This window comes from Pinus tabuliformis, chromosome 8 (genome assembly GCF_031772625.1).
Source record: "Pinus tabuliformis cultivar Carrire ecotype Pingquan chromosome 8, CPIR1, whole genome shotgun sequence".
In the NCBI taxonomy this organism is placed as follows: Eukaryota; Viridiplantae; Streptophyta; class Pinopsida; order Pinales; family Pinaceae; genus Pinus; species Pinus tabuliformis.
In genome coordinates, this window is record NC_142294.1 from 250,142,380 (window position 1) to 250,166,204 (window position 23,825).

General features: G+C 40.2%; 1 long non-coding RNA gene across 4 annotated transcripts in view; it reads right to left on the reverse strand.

Moving 5' to 3' along the window:
* LOC149235091 (uncharacterized) overlaps nt 1-23,311 on the reverse strand; it is a 48,567-nt gene extending 25,256 nt beyond the window's left edge. Inside the window, exons 1-8 of one of the 4 annotated variants that reach the window (XR_016268260.1) lie at nt 23,027-23,311; nt 22,440-22,891; nt 22,005-22,230; nt 21,868-21,912; nt 21,462-21,660; nt 21,183-21,284; nt 20,995-21,085; nt 20,553-20,880 (exon numbers count right to left, since the gene is read on the reverse strand). This is a non-coding gene — a long non-coding RNA (uncharacterized LOC149235091). Of the gene's footprint in view, nt 1-20,552; nt 20,881-20,994; nt 21,086-21,182; nt 21,285-21,461; nt 21,661-21,867; nt 21,913-22,004; nt 22,364-22,439; nt 22,932-23,026 lie in introns of all 4 variants that reach the window. The other 3 variants (XR_016268261.1, XR_016268258.1, XR_016268259.1) reach the window with 3 other exon arrangements.
* Between the last annotated feature and the right edge of the window lie 514 nt (nt 23,312-23,825).

The window sequence follows — 23,825 nt, forward strand, 5'->3', positions numbered from 1 at the left end:
GATCAGTATTGAATATACTTTGTTGTTTATGTTTTATGACTTTTTATGCACATTATTAACTATTTTGGTGATGTTATACATATGTCTTTTCATTATGTTATGATAGTATAGATATTGGTGAGAGTGGCATCACCCCAGCAGGATGGTTAGGGGGTATTAGAATGGATTTGCACATTGGAGAGAGATTTGTCAATGTTTTCTTGACCATATTGGGTGTTTTTTTGCATCCTTCCCTAGGATGTTTGCATTCTTCCCTAATGGCAATGCCTGCTTACTTGGAAAACACCCTATTTAGGAGGAGTGTTGTGCATCTTGGAGGAGGGCATCAAGGCCTCTATAGGATGGGGTAGCTAGGATTCCTAGCTAGGGGCTTGGAGTAGTAATATCCCCAACTTGACCCCCCTAGATTGCAATGTACTTCTACACATAAAACTTAGGCTAGTGAGTCGTGATATGTTAATTAGGCTCATTAGTTGGGTTCTATTGGGCTCTACATACCCTTGTTTGTACAGATATGTTTTAAGGCCAATGTGCCTATGTGATTAGATCAGAGAACCTATATTATTAGGTTGTTGAGTCAAGTTTCGAGTTCCATTAAGGCCTGCGTGCCTATGTATGTATAATGTGTCAGGTTGGTGGACCAGAGTGTGCTTGTGTGATTAGTTCAGTGATCCTATGTGGTAAAAGGCCAATGGGCCTAACAGAGACTTCACGACAGGAAAAATATCCTAATATGAAAGTATATTATAATATTGTGATATAATATTATAAGCCCCAAGAGTTAGCTCAATCGGTCAAATCAAGTGCCTCGCGCCAATGGGAGGTCACAGGGTCGAATCCCGAAAGCTGTAAATAGGCCGAGGGGTGTTGATGCCCTTCGGGTGGCGTCCACTCAGTGTTAAAAAACCCTGGACGTAGCGGCTACCCACTGACCCGAGTATCCATGAACCAGTAAGTGAAAAAAATTGTGATATAATATTATAATATATCACTATAATAAAAGTAAGGGGACACCATACTTACAAAAAGTGGTTCCCCTATTCAATTGATCATGAATCAGTGAAGGGATAGGTGTCCTTGAGTAAGAGCCTAGAGTGTACTTGGAGACCCGTGAGGGCAGCAGGAACTCATGGAGCCATAGAGCTCTGGACATCCCTGGCCGACCAATATAAGGGTCGATGGGGGGATGTGAGTTTGTTGGTTGGAAGCTATCGAGTTTTGTACCTTCGCTATGTGAGGCCCTGGAGGGTATCTGAAGACCAGTGGGGTAGAGGAAACTCCTAGAGCCACGGGACTTTGGACAACCCTGGCTGGCCGACATAGACACCCTAAAGGTGGTGGCATAACCAGAGGGACTACAAGTGCAATGGAGGATGCAATGCTTGGATGTGGGGCTGATGGGGGATGTGAGCCTGCTGGTTGAAGGTTGTTGGGTTTGGTACCTTGCCCCTATTATGTTTGGTATGAGGCGTGTACCTGGCTTGAGAAGCCGACACCAAGTGAAGTCATGGCCCCAGCTCGAGGGTGATCGACTGCTCAGAGAACTGGAGTAGCACAGTCTATGGTTGGGAGGAATGTCTAAGGTCAGCAGAAAGCCAACAAATTTAACAAATAAGTGATTGAAACCTATTATGTGCTCGTTTTAAGAATTATCATGGCATGTTTTTTGCTATGGTGTTATATGATTTTTGTTATTATGGCTTCATCATGCACATGGTGAAATGTTCTAGTTAAACTATGCAACTATTTTTCAAATATGTCTTGGTAATGTTGATATATGTGTGAGCAACGTTGCCCAACAAGAAGGATGGGCATGTCACAAGTGGTCTCAGAGCCCAAGTATCAACATTGAGCACGCATGGACTAGCAACAAAGCATGAAAGTAAATTCCACAGAGCACTCTATAAGCTATTCGACATAATGCATAAACAAAATGCATTTCCATGGATGATTTCTAACATTGGTGTGTTCATTCTGAAAGGCTATGACAAAGGGGTAAGAGAGTCCATGACTATGTAGTGATATGTTTGATAATATTTCTACATTAAATATACTTGTACGCACTGCAATGATTGGGGGTATGCAAAACATGAGCCTGTGGTGAGAACATGGATGTCTCTTACAAATACCAAATTTGTAATCAAATATGCCATATATGGTAGCTTGGATTGTGCACACCAATTGCTTGACCAAATATTCAAACCAAATGTATTTTTGTGGAATATAACATTGAAAGGGTGCTCTTGGAGAAGCCTATGCCATGAAGTTCTCGAAGTCTATTAACAAATTCGAAAAGCAAATATAATTCTAGGAATCTTCGCTTATTCTTTTGTAGTGGAGGCATGTTCTAGTCTATCAACTCTACAAGAGGGCATGTAGATAGATAGAGTCATAAGCTATGTTTGACACAAGGGCTTTAATAGCTCAAAATCCACCATATTCAAATTGTAATTGTGTATGCAAGGGTATTTCATGACAAATTTTCGATTGTTTCCTATTAATTTTCTAACGACTATCAAGGTTTATGGTCCGTCCTATTTAACTCGCATAAGTTGCAAATGCTTATAGATTAAGCACATACATGGATTGTCTACATTGTGTCTCTCGCTCACAGTACCACTGTTGAGAAAGGCTAAACATCCTCAAATCAAAGGCCGACAAAATACTCCTTCAATGGCCTAATCCAATGATAGATATTTTACAAGGTAATCATATATAAAATGTGTATATACCTCCCAAATTCTTAGAAGTTGGAGCCCTCTATAATAAATTATACTTTTTACTATCTAATTTTGTGATGCAGCAAAGCAAAATTCCTACTGAGTTAGGAAATAGGGTTTTGTTGATTAAAGGATAGGGTTTCTGGGGTTTTTCTATGCATTTTAGCAAGGATGTCAACAATTGTTGTGGATATGATTCTCAGTAGGACTGGGGGTTTATAACCTAGTAAGAATTACATGAATTGGTAGCATATGCATGAATTGTTGGTGGAATTAAATCATCGGTTACACTGTTTACTGAAATCAATCTTATTTCTATTTGCAAGAATTGAAAATAGTACTATGATTAACAGAATAAAAATTTTGTCATGTACTCTATCCAACCCTGGGGCAATTTTACCCTTGAAATATTACAATATGCTTGGCACATATGTTCAGTGACTGTGTAATACACCAACTTTTTATTGATAGAAGAAACCTCCCATTGTTGTTTTCCTGTTCAAAAAAACTCTTCCCAAATCTTTGACCATTCTTTAAAAAATGTCTCAATAGTTTTCATGATGTGCATTGTTAGCTAGGCTTGTTGAAGAGGGATTATGAAATGTGTCAATATTTTCTATTTGAAGGAAACAACATATTGGGATTCTTTTGACAACTGACTTCATTGATCCTTTTGTTTCTTGAATAATAATAAGTGACCAAAAGCATAATTAATATAACTTCTTAATGTTGTAGCTCCTTGCATTGGTGTATGTTTCCAATTTGTTTCCCTTCTTTCATGACAACTTTAGACACATACAAATAGACATAGAGATCTAGAGATAGAAGAAGAGACGTTAACCTATAACCTAACTTACTCTGGTTCTATGAGTAATTAGTCATTATAGTGGATACCTTGAGTGAGGGGATAGAGTATGGCCATTAGTATCTCCCCCATGCAATTGAAACTGACATCGTCATTTCCAGTTAATGTTCATTGTCATTCTTCATGTGGTCAAAACACACACACGGTCTTGGCTAACCAATCAGTGGCTTCATCAACTTTCCATATTATCATCACTCATTTTCTTCTTGTGAATGTCACCTCTTGGTCTTGTAGCCTACCTTCTTACATTATTACATACATATACACACCTTTTTTCTTTGTCTACAACAAATCTCTTATTTCATGTCTTTAAATGAAAAATCAATATCTCATGGAAAGATGCTAACACCCCACATTGCCAACCTTGCTCACAGAATTCCTCATAGGTGTATAAATGCACAATAGAGATGATTATCCCTAGCATAAGGAGTAAATCAACAAGCAAACACGTAGACACTAGACTCTGAGAGGGAAAATGGGTTCAAATAACACTAAATCCCTTCCATGGCGTGTCCATCATCATACCATATTGGGCATCAGAATGATGCCCAAGTAAACGTGCCAACCACATCATTCAATGCATATGGTAGAGGCTTAATCACGAAACCGATGCAACATCAGGGTGAAGTACAACAATTGATAACTAGTCTATCAAACATATAATAAATGTTTGAGTTATCCAACCAATAAGGCACATGTGGAATAGCAACATAAAAAGGGTGCATTATAACCTTGTCTCATTTGTGTGACATATGATGGTGGTATACAATGTCTATTCAATCCTGACTTAACACTTGGAGCAAGATTTCCATAAGTCTGGTCAGGTAACTTAAAGCAGTAGGCCTCGAACTTGTTGGTAAGTCTTTATGTTTTTCAAAAACCATTCATAATGCGAGAGAATAAATCAGCAAGCAAAATGAAGCATACGAACCATGACCAAAATAGATTCCTAGGTGTTTGTATCCATCATAATAAAGCACTTCCATTGATTATATCATGACAAGAGATTTTATACATGTGAAGCATAAAATTGTGCACAATGACCAGCAATAAAAACACATGAACTTTTATCTGTTTATAAACAACAGGAAATCACCAAACTGTTGCTGAAGTAAATCTCATTATCAAACCTACGAATGGCCGGATGACTTCTCTTATGCTTAGAAATGAGACCTCTTCACTTATACGTTTGGTTCTGTTTCTCTCTTTTCTTTTGTTTGTATTTTCTTTAGATTCACTAAAAGAGAGCTGAGAAATCCGTAACCGTGACCTATGTATTCTCCCTTGCAACAGTATACTTTCACCCCTGTGAACCACATCAAAATGAAATAAATTTGGATGCACAGCAATTTGTATGTTCAGCGCTGCATGGTTGTATGAACAGAAATTTGCATAAATATCCCTGAATTTATTTATATCAGTACTTCAAGGGGTAATTTCAAAGATCTCTGTATTCAAATGAGTATAGAACCCGTTTCCACATGCAAAGACACCGTGCCAACAAGTTATTGGTGAGAAACCATGACATTTCACATCAAAATAGTGCTGATCTAAACCGTGATCTAAGGCAGCAAGTGACCCTGTATTTAAGGATGTAATGATTGTCTAAGTGGTGGAAATGAAGCACAGAAGGTATTGTGTCAGACTCAGCCCCCAGCAGGTATTATTTCAAGCCTATAAGGGTCATGCCAATGGTGAAGTATTATTTTAAGCCTGTGATGGAACCAGCATTCAATCTACAGGATAGAATTGTAACCGAGGTGATGTCCTACATCAAAACCACAATAATCCTTCATTATTTTCTCACGTCTTTTGAGGATGACATTTTAGAAGGCCAACAAATAAGATTTTTGTATGGCCAAGAAGCCCCAATTTAACCTTCAGGCAGTCCTATTCCAACTCTTTTTACTGATATCATGAAAGTGTCATGAAAAGAGGGAAACCACTCATACCGAGAACACGACATTGGCGTAATGTAACATAATCCATCCTTTGCATTGGCTTGTTTGGTGCTTTTCCAACCTTGGAAATGAGCGTAGCTGTTGCAAAGAATTAACAACTTTGAAATGCACCATCTTGCAAGCCACAACCTCCTGATAACAGTACTAGAAAGATAGCCTAGGTGATGCTACAGGCATTCAAGTTATTAGCATAAGTGATGCTACAGCCATTCAAGTTATTAGCATAGTTGATACTATAGGCATTTAAGTTGTTATGCTACAGATTGCTTATGACAATGATAAAACTGTACTCAAGCAACAATAAAGGGATTGTAACATGGCACATTGCAGGCCCTATTGCAAGGAAGGTTAATTTCCTAACCTCAGGGATTTGGCCAATTACTACTTAGCAGATTCCTTTTCATTATTATGCAGATCGAGATGAGGTGCGAGGTGTGTCACTGGTTATACTGGTTATATAGAAAAGGATGCCACTACTTAATACAAGGAATCAGAGGACCAACCCATAACCTGGTTTTAAGAAGTTTCCAATCTACTGTTCAACATTATTCATTATTTATGACTGTAGTCAAGATGTAGGGCTACACATATCACAGGATGCCATTCTGACAGCACTTACTATTTTAGATTCTAACTCTTGCACATCACGATTGTTAAGTTGCCTCAAACCATAGGGGATAGGTTTCCTAATTTCCTCCCAACCATTGACAACTGTTGGTTATGCAGGTGTCACCCCCTAGCTGGAAACCAATCCCATATTTAAGCCAGGGATTCCAGAGGTCGTCCATCCTCCACCCTGCTGACAATACAGGGACTCCAGAGGTAAGTTTTCCTCCACCCTCCAGCCTTACGCAGGGTTCCAGAGATGTGAATCTCCACCCATCAATTGGTAAGGGATTCCAAGGATGTATATCTCCACCCGCTAATTAGTTAGGGATTCCAGAGATGTGCATCCCCACCCATTGATCAGCAGGGGCTCCAGCGATCAATATCTCCACCCTTTGATCAAAAAGGGGCTCCATAGATTAATATCTCCACCCTTTAAACTTCAGGAATTCCAGGGATGTGTATCCCCACCCATTGATCAGCAGGGGCTCCAGAGACCAATGTCTCCACCCTTTGATCAAAAGGGGCTCCAGAGATCTATATCTACACCCTCTAAACTTCAGGGATTCCAGAGACATAGCCTCCACCCTTCTAAATCCATTTGACTGCCCACAGAAGTTTAACCCACAGCTTAAGTAATTTATAAATCTGAAATTAAATAGTCACAGGGTCTTCGAGACATAGTCTCCACCCTTCTAAATCCATTTGACTGCCCACAGAAGCTTAACCCACAGCTTATGTAATTTATATATCTGAAATTAAATAGTCACAGGGCCCTCAATTTCTGGCAATATATGCAGCAGTTATATGCACACAGGTAAGGGTCACACGAACTTAGCCCATGGTTCTAGTATTACATTTCTAAATTTAAACAATGACAGGGTCCTCTTTCTCTGGCAATATATGCAGCAAGATCTGGTAGTATATACCAGTGTTGTTAATCGCGCTTTTTTCAAAAAAGCGCGCGTTTTTGCCTTTGCCGAATAAAACCCGCGTTTTATAGGAAAAAAGCGCCAATTTTTTTTATACCGCTTTTTTCCGAAAAAAGCGCGATTTAAAGGGAAAAAAGCGCCGAGGGCGCGGGCAGCGGGGTTATAACAATGAAATGCAATTTTTTTGATGTCATTTTTGACTGTCGCCGCGCGGAGGAGGAGGAGAAGAGCTGAAGGGTTTGGGTCCACTTTGGGAGCGAATCCAAGTGCTTGTAGGAGAAATCCAAGAGGAGATCACCAATTTGTCCATAAAAACGGTATGTAGATTAATTTTTTTTTGTTTTTCGTTGTTTTTGGTTGGGAAACTTCATATGGGCACCATTTTCCTTTTGTTTTCATTGTTTTTAAAGAATTTTTTGTAATTTTTCATTGATTTGGGATGGGTAACTTGGTATGACTATGGGAACCAATTTTTTATTTTTTTTTTTCATTTTTTTTAAACATTGTTTATGTTTTTTCATTGTTTTTTGGCATTTGCCATTTGGTTGGGTAACTTGGGATTTTGGAAATAATTAACTTGTAATTTTGTAAATGCTAAATTGTAATTTGTAATCCTAAATTCCTATTTCCTAATCCTTATTTTTCCATAGGTTTGCAAATTCAAAATTCAAAAACAAACATGCCAAGGAAATTGGATCCTTTCTGGGAATATGGTGAACCTAAAGCTCCGAATGATAGACAAAACTTGAATTGCAAGTTGTGTGGAAAGGAGATACGCGGGGGGGTGTACAGGTTGAAGTACCACCTTGCACAAATCCCTGGACATGATGTGGGGCACTGTATAAATACAAATCATGAACTTATCCAAAGAGCCATGAGAGCATTGGGAGAATTAGAGCACACTAGAGAGGCCAAAGAAGAACTCAAAAGGCAACTAAGAAGGTCAGCTGAAGGAAGTGGACCAAGTGGCACTGGTTCTACTGCAGCGTCAGTCAATCCAGTAGCTGCATCATCATTTTTTGTTCCTCAAACCACACCTGGTTCACAACCAACTATCGGTTCAATGCTAAAAAGAACTGAAAAAGAACAAGCTGATAGGTTGATGGCAAAATTTCTCCTCTGGAGTGATATTCCTTTCAGCATTGTAAGGAATAATCCATTTTTCCAACCTGTTGTTGATGCTATTGCCAGTGTTGGCCCGGGGTACAAAATCCCTTCTTATCATGATTTCAGAGGCCGGCTTCTTCAAGATGAAAAGCGTGACTGCACCCAAAGATTGGAGGATTTTAGGGCATCATGGGCACAAACAGGATGCACTGTTATGTCAGATGGTTGGACTGACCAAAAGGGGAGAACCCTTATAAACTTCTTGGTTAGTTGTCCCAAGGGGACTATGTTTATCAAATCTATTGATGCAACTCATCAAATCAAAGATGCAAGAACTTTATGTGATTTGCTGGATGTGTTTATTTTGGAGGTGGGTGCAGAAAATGTTGTCCAAGTCATAACGGACAATGCTGCAAATTATGTTGCTGCTGGTAGAATGCTTATGGACAGACATCCTACTTTATTTTGGACACCTTGTGCTGCCCATTGTATTGATTTGATGTTAGAGGACATAGGGAAAATTCCCTTTGTCAAAGATATTGTTGACTCATCAAAAAGCATCACAAAATTTATTTACAATCATACATCTGTGCTTAGCTTGATGAGAAGATGCACCAACAACAAAGAGTTGGTGCGCCCCGCCATTACACGGTTTGCGACGAGTTTCATATCTCTTCAATCCCTTTTGAATTCTATGTGGGATTTGAAGAGAATGTTTCTTTCAGAGGAGTGGCGTGCTTCGTCAATGAGCCGCAAACCAGAAGGAGAGGCCGTATGCAGACTAGTTTCATACCAGGAAGACTTCTGGGCGGGAGTGCAGGAGGTGTGCGCCGTTACTGAACCTTTGGTAAAGGTTCTTCGGTTGGTTGATGGTGAGAAACCCGCAATGGGCTATTTGTATGAAGCCATGGACAAGGCCAAAGAAGCCATTCGGTCCTACTATGATGATAAGGGAGATGATGGGTTTCAGAAACAACTCCTTCTATGGGAAGTGATTGATGAGCGATGGAACAACACACTCCATCGTCCCATTCATGCTGCTGGGCTTTTCCTGAACCCTGCATTTTCTTATGCATGTGGGTTTGATTTTGATGCTGAGGTCATAGATGGATTATTATCCTGTGTCCAGAAGATGGTGAGATCTCCAGAACAACGTATAGAGATCTCTAAACAAATTGAGACATATAAGATGTCAGGTGGCACATTTGGCTTTGAGATCGCTGTCACTGATAGGACGATTAAAATGCCAGGTATTTTTTAGTTTGTACTTTGTAACTTTGTTTCAAATTTCATTGTCTCTTCAAATTCCATTTTTTTCTTATGTTTATTTAAAATTTTATTTGTAATTTTGTTGTAGACGCATGGTGGAAGATGTATGGTGGCAGAGTACCCCTTTTGCAAAAGCTTGCCGTACGCATCCTCAGCCAAACATGCAGCTCCTCAGGATGTGAGCGCAATTGGAGTGTATTTGAAAAAATACACAGCAAGAAGCGCAATAGGTTAACACTTAAACATTTAAAATATTGCAAATTTCCAAATAAATTTTTGAATTCATTAAACAATATTTTTTTATAATATTAATTATTAATTATTATTTCATGAACTTTGTACAGGTTGGAGTCCCATAGACTTAATGACATGGTCTATGTCTACTACAATCTTCGATTGTGGGTGAGGCAACTAGAGAAGACACCTGATATGGATGCCATCTCATTGGATGGGATTGACACCACTGCTGAATGGAGGGTTGAGACCGAGAGGCCTCTCATGGATCCCACTGATGATTGGTTAGTGCAGGATGAGGGGGAGGAGGAGCAGGAGCAGGAGGAGGAGCAGGTGGAGGAGGAGGAGCAGGAGGAGGAGGTGACACCGCCTACCCGGGCTACCACTACCACCAGTAGAGGACGTGGTCTCCGTCTACCTCCTGTAGCTGCTACTACTAGTTCTTCAGCTTCTAGAGCACGTCAGACTCCACTGCCATTTCCACCAGCACAGGCACCAGCTTCTACATCTAGAGGGAAAGAGAAAGCTGTGACATTTTCTCGCAAGAGGGGTAGAGGAAATCAATAGGATTAGACTTTCATTTTATTGTATATGACATTATGACATGATGAGATACATTATCATATTTTTTGTTGATATTTTGAGGCTGAGTTGGGACTCAGGACTTACTATAAACAGTGATGGAGTCCTCTTTCTTTGGCAATATATGCAGCAATATCCGGCTAAAGTGCAGGGTATTGGCTAGGTCCTAGTAATTGATGTCTAATGCATAAGTGGTGAGAGTTCCATCACCGAGACTATCAGATATGTAGCAAGGATTGCAGTAAATAGAACTAGTGACGAAGGGCTCTAGAATTGCTCATTCTAACCATATGGACAACCATTGAGAAAACAAAATGATGAATAGAACCAATTCTTAACTACTCACTGTTGCAGTGATGGAGAATTTTATATTTGCATATCTTGGTTATCAATGCTATAAGTTGTAACACAGTTTAGGAGTTCGAATCTCTTACCTATTATGTTGCAGATGCCTCTACTGCCCTTGAGTCGCCAATCAAGCCACTCCAAATTCCTGCCACTGCTTAGTCGTTGCAGTCTTCCTCACTGGGGTTTCACAGGTGTTGTTTAAGCAACTGTCTTCCTTCCACAGTTCTCCTCAACCTTCCCAGATTATTGCTCAATCGTTTTCTTCCTTGTCCTTCCTGGTTCCCTTCTCCCCCTTTTTCTATTGTTTGCCCTCCTCGTGACCTGGCTGGTTAGTGGTTCCCCACCCTTCTATTTCCTGCCAGTTGGCCTTTCTCTCTACCTACCAGTTGCCCTCGTTCTGCCTGTTCTAGAATTGGCCAGGTGTGGGTGGAGGGAAAAATCTCATTCATCATGTGTGATTCATTCGTAAAAATATCTATTGCCTGCCGAAGAGGCCCCTTTTGTGCCTGCACCCTCTGGTTGTATACCCTCCACGAACACCTTCGGCTCCCCTCCCTTTGCGTTTGACCCTATGCATTTTTCTTGTGTTTTGCGGCCTCTCCCTTGCCTCGCGATACCTTACTTAGGTTTTCCTTTTGTCTCGATTGTAATCCCCCTATTTTGATTCTTGTTAACTGATATTTAATCAATTCCATCACCTAGATGTCCTAATGTGATGCCTCATAATTTGTTACCTAATGTGTTTCGAGTCCACCACATCATGGTTCCACGAGTTAAAGGAGTGTGCTATTGTAGGTGGTCACCATTACGAGGGACCTTTGCGCTGGTGATTGAAGTCATATTAATGTTCGATCGCTAATTAGGGTTTTTATCATTTGGGTGTTGCTCATTATTATGTTTGTGACATGGTATATAAGGACAAGTACGAGTGTTTACCATGTTTATGCAAATGTACACTCAATATGTACACAATTATTTATCATGTCTATACATGTGCAAGGTGACAAGGCAATTTACATGTGTCTATATATATATGAATGTACTAAGCATCATGTCCACATATTTACCACATGATCGGGGTCATTACAACCCCTCCCTATTGATATATATATATATATATATATATATAATGTACTGAGCATCATGTCCACATATTTACCACATGACCGGGGTCATTACGACCCCTCCCTCTTGAGGGGAACACCGTCCTTGGTGTTCTATGACTATATAGAATAAACAAAACATGCAATGTATTATGAAGCCTTATACATTATTGACGATACTTTTCACATTTTATTTAACAAACAAGGATGGGTAAACTACTTGCATTTGATCCTCCATTTCCTATGTAGCTTCCTCAAGCCCAAAATGCTTCCACTGCACTTTAACCTACTCTATTGTTCGGTTCTGAAGCGTGATCTTCCTATGCTCTAGGATGCATAATGGTTATGGTTGGAACTCTCCCTCTAGGTCCACCTGTAGAACAAACCAATCAATGACATGATTAGGATCTCCCACATACTTCTTGAGCAAGGATACATGGAAAACATCATGTATTTTGACTGAAGGGGGCAAGGCCAATTTATAAGCCACTGGTCCAATCCTTTCTAATACTTCAAAGGGTCCACAAAATCGCAGTGCCAATTTGGCACATTACCCAATATTTAGGGAATTCTTCTTGTGTCTAATGCGTAGATATACGTGTTCTCCAATGTGAAACTCCTTATGTTCCCTACGTTGATCTGCGTCCTCTTCTGCCAATCCTGAGCTACCTTCAAATTTTTCTTAATGTTCTGCATTTCTTGCTCCATTTCCCGCAACATGTCAGGTCTAATTAAGACCCTATTTACTGGATTGCTCCAGCTAATACGAGTATTGCAACACCTCCAATACAATGCCTCAAATGGACTCATCTTCATCTTCAGAGATTCTTGGTACCCATTGTTATAAGCAAATTCTACCAATGGGAGGTACTCTTCCCATTTCTTTAGCTAATGCATCACATACATTCTTAACATGTCTTCGAGGATCCTATTGGTCCTCTCTGTTTTTCCGTATGTTTGAGGATGGTAAGTTGTGTTGAATGCCAATTTTGTCCCTAAGCTTGCAAAGAGTTCCTTCCAAAATATTGCAGTGAATTTGGCATCTTTATCAAAGATGATTTTCTTGGGAACCCCATGCAATATCACAATTTCCCGAATGAAGATTTGGGCTATCTCACTGGCTGAATTGGTGGATTTGACTTCCACAAAGTGCGCCACCTTGCTTAGTTTGTCAATTACTACCATAATTGCATCGTGTTGTCTAGGTGTTCTTGGTAATCCTGTAATGAATTCCATCGATATCACTTCCCATTTCGATTCCAAAATGGAAATAGGTTGTAATACCCGGCTAGGTGTTTGCATTCAGTCTTTACTTGTTGGCATTCCATGCATCTCACAACAAAGTCAGCTACTTCTTTCTTCAGATTAGGCCAATGGTAAAACTTTTTGATGGTTGTGAGTGTCTTCTGATACCTAGGGTGGCCCGACTATGGTTTGGCATGGAATTCTTTGAGGAAGAGTTTCTTCAACTCACTATTTTTTGGCACATAGATTCTATTTTTGAATTTGATTAGGCCCTCTTTTGTGAGTTGATGTTCTTCACCCTTTCTTCTCTTATCTGCTTGTTGTAGTTCTTCCCTTATCTGTTGATATTGCTCGTCATGCATTCTCGTGTATAAGATTCGTTGTCCAAGGTCAACCCCATAGGAGCTAACAACAGTTAGATGATTTATTTGTAGCTTTCTGCTGAGTGCATTAGCAACCCTGTTTTCTTTGCCTTTTATATATTTGATTTCAAAGTCAAATTCGCTAAGGGTTGCTAACCACCTAGCTTGCGTTGCATTCAGTTTCGGTTGGTCAAACAAGTATTTTAGCCCTCCATGGTCTGTCATTAAGGTAAATCTCCTACCGAGGAGGTAGTGCCTCCACATTTTTAGTGCATGGATAATGGCGGCTAGTTCTAGGTCATGGGTCACATAATTTTGCTCATGCTCATTCAACTTTCGAGACTCGTAGCAGACTACTTGTCCATCCAACATTAAGACCCCACCGAGTCCTTCTTTACTGGCTTCTATGCAAACTATGAAGTCTTTGTTCGAGTCAACAATCCTTAGGACCGATGCATTGGTGAGCAATTGCTTCAATTGATCAAAACCCACTGCACATGCAGGCATCCATTTGAACCTCTTTCCTTTCTTCTATAGGATGGTAATTGGATGGTCTGTCTTGGAGAAATTTTTAATGAACTTCCTATAGTAACCGTCTAACCCCATGATCGATCTTACCTCTATTACATTCTTGGGTGTTGGCCACGCCATTATGGCTTTAATCTTTTTTGGGTCCATTGTTATCCCTTCCTTGGAGACTATGTGTCCCAGATAATGGATCTGGGGTTGAAAGAAATCACATTTGCTTAGTTTTGCATAGAGCTTATGTTCCCTTAGTAGTTGTCGTATTGTTGCTAAGTGTTTTTCATGTTCCTCCTTGGTTCTTGAATATACCAATATGTCGTCAAAAAAGATGATCACAAATTTGTCTAGGTAAGGGCACAAAACATTGTTCATTAGGCACATAAATGTGGCAAGGGCATTTGTAAGCTCGAAGGGTACTACCACCACGAACTCGTAGTCCCGTATCTTTTTCAGAATGTTGTCTTGTGAATATCCTCCTCCTTAATACGCACTTGGTGATATCTTGATCTCAGATCAATTTTGGAGAAAATCGTTGCTCCTCTCAATTGATCAAATAAGTCATCTATCCGCGACAAGGGGTATCTATTTTTTATGGTCACCTTATTTAATTGTTTATAATCAATGCATAATCTGAGTGTACTATCTTTTTTCTTTACAAATAGAACTGATGCTCCCATGGAGACACACTTGGTCTTATGTAGCCCTTATCAAGCATCTCCTTTAGTTGCAATTTTAGTTCTACTAGCTCAGGAGTGCTCATCCGATAAGGTGCCTTGGACGTTGGTGTTACCCCCGGCACCAGTTCTATGAAGAATTCAACCTCTCAATGAGGGGGCAAGCCAGGGATGTCTGGAGGGAACACATCTCGATATTGTTGAAGGATCAGATATTTATCTAAGACCTTACTGTCTTCTTCTCCTGCATTACTGCCTGCTCCTATGTTACTTGAGATTTGTACAACAAATAGGGTACATCCTTTCCTGTGGCTACGCTTAGCTTGCATGGTTGTGATTATTCTTACTGAGGAAGGTTTTTTTTTTCCTTGTAACATCCTCTTTTCCCCTGTTTCATCTAGGCATTCAATGGTCTTTTCGTAACAATCTACTTTGGTTCGATGAGCATACAACCAATCCATGCCTAGTGGCATACTATATGCACCTAGGGGAAGTACATTAAGGTTTGCCATGGTTGTCATGCCATTGAGTTCAAATGCGCATGATTTTACCCAGTGACTTGCTCTTCTTTTTGTCCTTGTGGCAAGCTGGACTAGCCATGCTTACGCATTATTTTCTTTGGCTAGCCGACAATGATCTACAAGTTCAGGGGTGATGTAACTATAATTGGAGCCAGGATCAATTAACATAGAGACAATTCGATTGCAAATTTTACCTTCCATTTCTATGATGGTAGGCCTACCTATCATCCACGGCAACATATATCTTGGGTATACTCAGCGCTACCTCCCCCACAGTGCGAGCTTCTTGAATATTGTAGTTTTGTGGCCTAAAATCTTTTTGTTGCGAGCAATCTATCTTATGGTGATTCCCTCCACACATCCAACACTGCAATGGTTTCTTATCGTCTGCTCTGTTTTGTCCTCCTATAGGTTGATGCATGCACCCTTTTTCAATTTGCTTGAACTTTGGTTGAGGTCAACCCGTGTTGGCTAAGGGTATACTTTGCTTTTTACCAGTGGTTGGTGTTTTCCTTCCCTTATTATGCCATATTTCCTTATTCTTCCTGTTGTCTTCTGGCCTCCAACTGCCCTTAATTTCTGGCCTGCGTCATGACTACTTGTAGCAATGCTTTAATTTTCTAATGGCATCCTCTAATGTCTAAGGTTAATCAAATTCAATGCGATCCTTAACAGACCGGGGTAGCCCACTGATAAACCTTTGGACCTTTACCTTCTCGTCCTTCAAGTAGGGTACATACCACAGTAGTTCCAGAAACTTGGTGACATATTCATCGTCCATCATTTGCCCCATCTTGAGTTCATAGAACCCCTTTGTTGTACTGTCGAAGTATCGCTCTGACAGGTATTTCTTTCAGAATAATTCTTTGAACTCACACAAAGTCAAATCTTCCTCCTGTATATTCCTCACATTTTTCATGTCTTCCCACCCCATATATTTGCTTTTCCCTTTAAGTTGAATGTGGCCACCCTTGCCTTCATGTTTTCAAAGTAGTTGTGAATCATGAAGAACTTCCTCATTCCCAGCAACCAAGCTTCTTCCTCTTTGGACTTCCTCATTTCTCCATCAAAGGTAGGGGGTTAGGCCTTCTTGAATTCTTCGGGCATATAATCTACTCCCTTCCTATTCTGACGATAATAGTGTCCCTTGGGAGGGGATTCAGAATACTGCATGTGTACTAGTTCCCCACTCGAGGGTACCTAGAAGGGTACCCCCTTTTATTGTATCATCACTCCCCAACCTATGTCTTTTCCAGGATTGACTCCCATCTGCTCCATTTGTCTCTTCTTCTGCTTCTTTGTGTCTTTGTTTATTTCTAGGACTAACTCCTGGTCCATTTTGTCCTTGCCTCTGTAATTCTTAAAGGCTTTGTAAGATGGCAGCATTCACCTTTGCCTATCTTTTTTGGGCCCTGATATTGTCAACCTTGTAACTTATTTGCTCGTCTTGGAGACTCCTGACTGTGTCAACCTAGTCAAGGGATTCTCTTGCTTTCCGTTGCTTCGCTAACCTCTCCCATCCGATGGATCTTTCTTCCGACCCATGCTGGGATCTGTTGAAGCTGTACTCAACCATCTTATGGCTCATCCCCTTTTCCTGATGGTACCTTCGATATGTGATTATTGAGGCACGTATCAAATAAGAGTACAGTGTATCGTCATCTTTTAGCATACATACACTAGCAATATCATCATTTGTATTCCATGTCATCACTACCCCGAGGCCCAATGTTGTAACTTGGTCTCTAATACTATTTGTAACCTACCTTCTTACATTATTACATACATATACACACCTTTTTTTTTCGTCTACAACAAATCTCTTATTTCATGTGTTTAAAAGAACAATCAATATCTCATGGAAAGATGCTAACACCCCACGTTGCCAACCTTGCTCACAAAATTCCTCATAGGTGTATAAATGCACAATAGAGATGACTATCCCTAGCATGAGTAAATCAACAAGCAAACATGTAGATACTAGACTTTGAGAGGGAAAAAGGGTTAAAATAACACTAAATCCCTTCCATGGCGTGTCCATCATCATACCATATTGGGCATCAGAATGATGTCCAAGTAAACGTGCCCACCACATCATTCAATGCATATGGTGGAGGCTTAATCACGAAAACGGTGCAACATTAGGGTGAAATACAACAACTGATAACTAGTCTATCAAACATATAATAAATGCCTAAGTTATCCCACCAATAAGGCATGTGTGGAATAGCAACATAAAAAGCGTGCATTATAACCTTGTCTCATTCGAGTGATATATGATGGTGGTATGCAATGTCTAGTCAATCCTGACTTAACACTTGGAGCAAGATTTTTCTGTAAGTTTGGTCAGGTAACTTAAAGTAGTAGGCCAATGGCCTCAAACTTGTTGGTGGGTCTTTATGTTTTTTAAGAACCATTCATAATGTGAGAGAATAAATCAGCAAGCAAAATGAAGCATACGAACCATGACCAAAATAGATTCTTAGGTGTTTTTATCTATCATAATAAAGCACATCGATTGATTATATCATGATAAGAGATGTTATGCATGTGAAGCATAAAATTGTGCACAATGACCAGCAATAAAAACACATGAAGTTATAACAAATTATAAACAACAGGAAATCACCAAACTGTTGCTGAAGTAAATCTCATCATCATACCTACGAACCACCTGATGACTCCTCTCATGCTTAGAAATGAGACCTCTTCACTCATACGTTAGATTCTGTTTCTCTCTTTTCTTTTCTTTGTATTTTCTTTAGATTCACTAAATGAGAGCTGAGAAATCTGTAACCGTGACCCATGGATTCTCCCTTGCAACAGTATACTTTCACCCCTATGAACCACATCTAAATGAAATAAATTTGGATGCACAGCAATTTGTATGTTCAGCGCTGGAAGGTTGTATGAACAGAAATTTGAATAAATAACCCTGAATTTATTTATATTGGTACTTCAGGGGGTAATTTCAAAGATCTTTGTATTCAAATGAGTATAGAACCGGTTTCCAAATGCAAAGACACTTTGCCAACAAGTTATTGGTGAGAAACCATGACATTTTACATCCAAAAGTGTTGATCTAAACCGTGACCTAAGGCAGCAAGTGGCCCTGTATTTAAGGCTGTTATAATTGTCCAAGGGGTGGAATAGAAGCACTGAAGGTATTGTGTCAGACTCATGAACCCCAGCAGGTATTATTTCAAGCCTATGAGGGTCATGCCAATGGTGAAGTATTATTTTAAGTCTGTGAGCAGACCAGCATTCAAACGACAAGATAGATTTGTAACCAAGGTGATGTCCTACCTCAAAACCAAATAATCCTTCATTATTTTCTCATGTCTTTTCAGGACGACCTTTTAGAAGGCCAACGAATAAGATTTCTGTATGGCCAAGAAGCCCCAATTTAACCTTCAGGCAGTCCTATTCCAACTCTTTTTTACTGACATCATGAAAGTGTCATGAAAAGAGGGAAACCACTCATACCAAGAACACATCATTGGCGTAATGTAACATAATCCATCCTTTGCATAGGCTTGTTTGGTGCTTTTCCAACCTTGGAAATGAGTGTAGCTGTTGCAAAGAATTAACAACTTTGAAATGCATCATCTTGCACAAGTAACAGTACTAGAAAGATAGCCTAGGTGATGCTACAGCCATTCAAGTTATTAGCATAAGTGATACTACAGGCATTTAAGTTGTTATGCTACGGATTGCTTATGACAATGATAAAACTGTAGTCAAGCAACAATAAAGGGATTGTAACATGGCACATTCCAGGCCCTATTGCAAGGAAAGTTAATTTCCTAACCTCAGGGATTTGGCCAATTATTTCTTAGCAGATTCCTTTTCATTATTATGTAGATCGAGATGAGGTGCAGGGTGTCACTGTTATATAGAAAAGAATGCCACTACTTATATACAAGGAATCAGAGGACCAGCCCATAACCTGGTTTTAAGAAGTTTCCAATCTACTGTACAATATTATTCATTATTTATGACTGTAGTCAAGATGTAGGGCTACACATATCACAGGATGCCATTCTGACAGCTCTTACTATTTTAGATTCTAACTCTTGAGCATCACGGTTGTTAAGTTGCCTCAAACCATAGGGATAGGTTTCCTAATTTCCTCCCAACCATTGAGAACTGTTGGTTATGCAGGTGTCACCCCCTAGCTGGAAACCAATCCCATATTTAAGCCAGGGATTCCAGAGGTCATCCTGTCTCCACCCTGCTGACAATACAGGGATTCCAGAGGTAAGTTCTCCTCCACCCTCCAGCCTTATGCGGGGTTCCAGAGATGTGAATCTTCACCCATCAATTGGTAAGGGATTCCATGGATGCATATCTCCACCCGCTAGTTAGTTAGGGATTCCAGAGATGCGCATCCCCACCCATTGATCAGCAGGGGCTCCAGAGATCAATATCTCCACCCTTTGATCAAAAAGGGGCTCCAGAGATTAATATTTCCACCATCTAAACTTCAGGGATTCCAGGGATGTGTATCCACACCCATTGATCAGCGGGGGCTCCAGAGATCAAAGTCTCCACCCTTTGATCAAAAGGGGCTCCAGAGATCTATATCTCCACCCTCTAAACTTCAGGGATATCAGAGACATAGTCTCCACCCTTCTAAATCCATTTGACTGCCCACAGAAGCTTAAGCCACAGCTTAAGTAATTTATAAATCTGAAAGTAAATAGTCACAGGATCTTCGAGACATAGTCTCCACCATTCTAAATCTATTTGACTGCCCACAGAAGCTTAACCCACAGCTGCTTAACCCGCAGCTTAAGTAATTTATAATCTGGAATTAAATAGTCAGAGGGTCCTCAATTTCTGGCAATATATGCAGCAGTTATATGCACACAGGTAAGGGTCACACAAACTTAGCCCATGGTTCCAGTATTACATTTCTAAATTTGAACAATGGCAGGGTCCTCTTTCTCTGGAAATATATGCAGCAATATCTGGTAGTATATACAGCAGTTATACACACACATGCAAGGTCACATGGACTTAACCCATAGCTCCAATAAATGCTTTACATTATATTTCTGAATTTAAACAGTGATGGAGTCCTCTTTCTCTGGCAATATATGCAGCAATATGTGGCAAAATATGTAGCAGTATTGTGCAAGCAGGCAATGGTCACGCTCTCAGTCAAGAGGACAGGTTGGAGAGGGCCTAACCACCGAGATAGCCAAAGTGCAGGGTATCGGCTAGGTCCTAGTAATTGATGTCTAACGCATAAGTGGTGAGAGTTCCATCATCGAGGCTATCAAATATGCAGCAAGGATTGCAGTAAATAGAACTAGTGACGAAGGGCTCTAGAATTGCTCGTTCTAACCATATGGGCAGCCATTAAGAAAACAAAATGATGAACAGAACCAATTCTTAACTACTCACTGTTGCAGTGATGGAGAATTTTATATTTGCATATCTTGGTTATCAGTGTTAAGGTGTAACGCAGTTTAGGAGTTCGAATCCCTTACCTGTTATGCTTCAGATGCCTCTACTACCCTTGAGTCGCCAATCAAGCCACTCCAAACTCCTGCCACTCTTTCCTCGTTGCAGTCTTCCTCCCTGGGGTTTCGCAGCTGTTGCTTAAGCAACTGTCTTCCTTCTTCCTTCCACAGTTCTCCTCAACCTTCCCGGCTTATTGCTCAATCTTTTTCTTCCTTGTCCATCCTGGTTCCCTTCTCCCCCCTTTTTTACTGTTCACCCTCCTCATGACCTGGCTGGTTAGTTGTTCCCCACCCTTCCATTTCCTGCCAGTTGGCCTTTCCTTGCTCTCCCTACCACCCGGAAGTAGTCGAGGGCCTAAAAAAAAATTTCTGAAATGAGATATTAACCATAACTGTAAATTACAAAAAAATATTGAACACAAATTATATGCAAAAGTAACTCTATCCTATGCAAAAACAAAAATCTTACATATGTCAGGAGATATCTCCTCCTGGGCCTTCCCTTGCCCCGACTATACCTCCTCCTTCACCTTTCTTTACCTACATACACCTTTCTTTACCTACATTACAAGGCCCATGATATAAATTCTTAAATTCTTAAAAATGCTTCTGATATAATTATGCAGCAAAATAGGAGTTAGATTTAACTGAAAATACCTCCTCCTTCGCCTTCGCCTTCCCCTGCCCCCACTGGACTTGTGACTTGTGAAATCTTCATCAGACTTGTTATGGCTGGAGATAATTTTCCAGCACATTGAACTAACAAAAAATAAAACCAAAAAATCTTTAAAGAAATATTAAAAAAATATCAAAAATCTCTTGAACCCAAAGAGGACCGACCTTCTGTCTCAAAAGAGGACAAAAATATTAAACAGCTCCTTCCTTCACCTTCCTTGTTCTAAACTTTAAAACAAATGTATGGTAATTCAAGCGTACCTTAACCATCTGGATAGGCTCCGAAAGCAGGAGGAGATGGATACCTTCCCCCAATCTCTACAGAAGGGAATAACAGAAGACGTTTCCTGCGACGGATCTCTTTCTAGCCTGGCTAAATATCTATGAAATAACTGCCCCTGAAACGGAAGAATTCCTTAATAGAGGCAAAAACCGGCCCATGCTCCTATCTCCTTTTCCCCTGCAAACACCGGCCCTTCTCTATTAGACTGCGCATTTGAGTGGGTTTAAACGGATGTTGTACTAACGACATTGTGCGAAAACGGTGCATAGAAATGCGAGGCCGTCGCCTGTGCCCCTTGCATCACTTTTATGCATCGGTTATAAACTTTAAAACAAATCACATTACAATTTGTATTTTAAATGAGACAAATGAAGCCAAGCATACCTGCCCATTGATGCATGGGTTTTGGTCCAAAAGAGGACTGACCTTCTGTCAAAAAAGGACAAAAATATTAAACAGTTCCTTCCTTCACCTTCCTTGTTCTAAACTTTAAAATAAATTCCGTGATAATTCAAGCATACCTTAGCCATCTGGATAGGCTCCGGCTCCGAAAGCAGGAGGAGATGGATACCTTCCCCCAATCTCTACAGAAGGGAATAACAGAACACGTCTTCCACGGCTGATCTCTTTCTAGCCTTGCTATATATCTAAGAAATAACTTCCCCTGAGACAGAAGAATTCCTTAATCAATCCATCCCCAGTTAAAATAGAGGCAAAAGCCGGCCCATCCTCCTATCTCCTTTTCCCCTGCAAACAGCGGCCCTTCTCTATTAGACTGCGCATTTGAGTGGGTTTAAATGGAAGTTGTACTAACGATATTGTGCGAAAACGGTGCATAAATCTGTGAGGACCTCGCCTGCGCCCCTTACATCAGTGTAATCTGCATCGGTTCTAATCTTTAAAACAAGACATATTACAATTTGTATTTAAAATAAGACAAATGAAGCCAAGCATACCTGCCCATTGCATCAGTAGAATCAGTAGAGCCTGCATCAGCTAGGTTATTTGGATCGCTTTCATTTCCCATCTATTAACCCCGAAGGATAAAAACTATGAAAACAATAGATAACAGAAAAGACAAACGGAGAAAGCAAACAGAAAAAACAAGATATCAAACCAAAAATCGGCATGGCCATGCTTAAAATTCAGAACAAAATAACCAGAGGGCCGCAACCACCAAAATCCATGGAAACAGAAAGCCAAAAATAAAATTAAAAGAAACAAAACAACACAGCAGACACCATAAACAACCAAGAAGGCCGCCATCATATCGCATGAACTGTTGTGGTTTATCCGCGGAAAGAGCACTCCATTCCTCGACTTCCTTGCCGGCTATATGAACCAGAAAATTGACCCGTCACAGGATAAGATGGATGGAGTAGGTTCAGGAGCATTTTATTCTTTTGATCTGAGGAGGTAGAATTATCACTGAACAAAACCATTTATTCCTGCAGCATTGTCAGAGATACGATTCAAGCAGTAGGCAGAGCAATTTCATTGACTATGTAACTTCAAATTCTAGATGGTAGAGCCCTCTATATACCTGTTGTAAAGCTGATGTTAGAAGCAAGATGAGTCTTCTGTTTCAACCCGATTGCCCCAGTGAGTGCACCAAAGAAATTGACCTCAGGAGCTCAAGATTCTTTTTCGTGCAAGTGACTTCCTCCATCCCACCTCAGGAGCATCGTATGCCGGAGTAGGTAGAGCGCTTCTCTCTGCATTGTGTGCCGGCCGACCATGTACACATTACTCCTCGCCCGCCAAGCGTCCAAACTTACCTGATGTCGGAGTAGCTAGAGCGCTTCTCTCTGCATTGTGTCCTGGCTGGCCATGGACACGTCACTCCTCGCCCGCCAATCGCCCGTACTAAACTGAATCGCATTTAATGAAAGGCGGTGATTATATGTTTGAATCGCATTTAATGAATGGCGGCGATTATATGTTTCTTTATTTGTGTCTTTTTCGATTTATGCTTTTCTTTCAAAATAACCGTTTGGCTTTTCTAACCGGCGCCTTCCAAATTCGATTATACGTTTCTTTATTTGTGTTTTTTTCGATTTATGCTTTTCTTTCAAAATAACCGTTTGGCTTTTCTAACCGGCGCCTTCCAAATTTTCAACAATGACATGAATTCAAATTAAGATGATGACACCATTCACTTGACGATTTTTGTTTGCTCTAATTAACTCAAATTAAGATGATGACACCATTCACTTGACGATTTTTGTTTGCTCTAATTAACTCAATCTTTCTTTATTGAATTTTTATTTAATATGTCTTCATTACATTCCATTCGGAAGTATTTGACACTTCAGGATTAGATGTTTGAAGGTGCGAGATTA